Raw genomic sequence first — 2,021 nt, forward strand, 5'->3', positions numbered from 1 at the left:
CCCCTATCCCCCCTCATGTCAGATGCCAGATACGCCTGTTTTACGTGGCCCGCCGCCATGGCCGCTGACACGAGAGGTAATCCCATGACGTACCTCATCAGTGGGGCCCGCCAGGCCCGCCGGGGCGGGCGGGGCCCTCTCCTCTGCTCCTCTCACGGCCGGATTGATATCGGACTGGCACGACGCCACCCGCGGCGTGTGGGGCGGAGAGGAGAGATACGGCGGAGACACAGAGAGACGACTGTTCGCTGGAATTATTCGTCTCGTCTGTTACTGTCTCCCCCCGGCTACTCGACATCCAGGACCGCGCCCCGCCGCCCAGGACTGCATACTCTATGCTCGGATAAGAGAAGAGCATGTGCATTGAGAAAATAAAATACTAATATACACTCTAAAGTGGATCAAACGGTTCAAACTACTCATAAAAAGCGGGGCGAATGTCCTTCGGATTTTGAAGTTTGACTGCAAAGCATTCAGAAGTGCAAGTGCGTTTGCCTTTCGTTTACACGAAACATGTCACCAAAGCGCCTTACGGCTTAGGGTAGGCAACCCGCCCGCCCGCCTGCAATGCGGCACAGTATGACTGCAAAACCGGACGGTGTCTTCCAGCCATAGCCACCTGTTGTGTATGTCAAGCTATGATTCCAATGCCACCGCGCCGCCAATGGCGCGAATTTTGAATACTGATTGAGAAACGTATCTCCAAGTCCCCTACCATTTTTCACCGAAGTTTAAACCTCTGGGCGCACCTACGGCCCGCGCACCCTTTGCCGCCGTCCCCGTACATGGCATGCACGCCCTGGCCTTGTTGGAAGTGCGACGCCGCCGCCCCGACGGGCCGGTCGGTCGCAGCTGGAATAAAAGACGACAGCCCGTCTGTCACTGCCGTCGCGTCCTAAAGGAGGACTCCAGGCGGCGGCGGCTACAGCAGCGGTGGCTCCAGCAAGGTAACCACCTCCTCCTCCCCTCCCTTTCCTCCACACCCCGCAGCAGCAGCGTGCCAGAGACCCCCCTCTTCCTCCCCCCACCGAAGAGCACACCAGCACCACGGCGGATCGCGCGATCGGGCGCTACCTTCCCACGGTCCGCGAGAGCAGAGAGACCTGTGGTGGGGGCCGCCCCACCGCGCCCCACCACGCCCCGCCACGCCCCGCCGCGCCCCGCGACCCCGCGGGGGCCGTACCGCGGGCAGCACGAGCGAGCGGCCAGACACGTGTCCCGGCTCCCCGCCCTTCCCTTCCCTCTCCCCCCGCGCCCGCCGCGCTGATCGTCTGATGCTGCTGCTGCTGCGTGCTGGACCGCGCTACGCCCCGCCACGCCCCGCCACGCCGCCGCGCTGCTCCTGGATACCCTGCCGGCAACACGCTCTCGCTCCTGCGGGTCGCTTGGTTTCACTAACTCCTGCTCATCGTCGCCCTCTGCTCCCACTTTGAGCTCGCGCTCCACCACGCCAGTTGGGTTGCCCACCCCGCAGGAGCGCGAGGCGGCGCTGCTGCTGCTGCCCCAGCAACTAATAAGCTTTCGGCCAAACAATAATTACAATAACAACAACATTTTAATCATCCATCGATCTCACTCCTCGCCAGTGAGTCATACCACTCTCCAGGGCGCGCCGACGCCGCCGCCGCGCACCGAGCACGCCGAGAGGGGTCTGTTTGTAGTAATGAGTTTTCTTCTCTGTGAGCGGCCCCGTCCCGTCGTCGATACGCCCATCCCATCCCTCCGTACGCGCACGCACGCCGCATGACTCACACGTACGGGCCCATCCCGCGTCGTGTGCGTGGCTTGTTGTTCGGGAGATACAAAATCTCCTCTCGTCTCCCGCGCGCCGGCCCCGGAGGCCCCCGCGCAGCCCCGCGCCGGCTCGGCTGCCGAGGAGAAGGCACAAAACAAAGACAATGTAACGAGCAGCCAAGCTAGCAGGGAGAAGGCGGTGCGGAGCGCGCGGCTTCGACGCAATGGATTACAGGCGCGACTGTGAGAATGCACCGGCGGCTGCAGTGGCGGTGGCAGCTCGGGGG

General features: G+C 63.2%; 2 long non-coding RNA genes across 5 annotated transcripts in view; one reads left to right on the forward strand and one right to left on the reverse strand.

Moving 5' to 3' along the window:
* Positions 1–2,021, reverse strand: part of LOC113201726 (uncharacterized) — a 113,371-nt gene that overhangs the window by 34,735 nt on the left and 76,615 nt on the right. The window lies entirely within an intron of this gene.
* LOC127750981 (uncharacterized) overlaps positions 1–2,021 on the forward strand; it is a 28,782-nt gene that overhangs the window by 20,240 nt on the left and 6,521 nt on the right. The gene's annotated exons all lie outside the window — the stretch shown is intronic.

This window comes from Frankliniella occidentalis, unplaced genomic scaffold (assembly GCF_000697945.3).
Source record: "Frankliniella occidentalis isolate FOCC.00 unplaced genomic scaffold, Focc_3.1 Scaffold303, whole genome shotgun sequence".
NCBI lineage: Eukaryota > Metazoa > Arthropoda > Insecta > Thysanoptera > Thripidae > Frankliniella > Frankliniella occidentalis.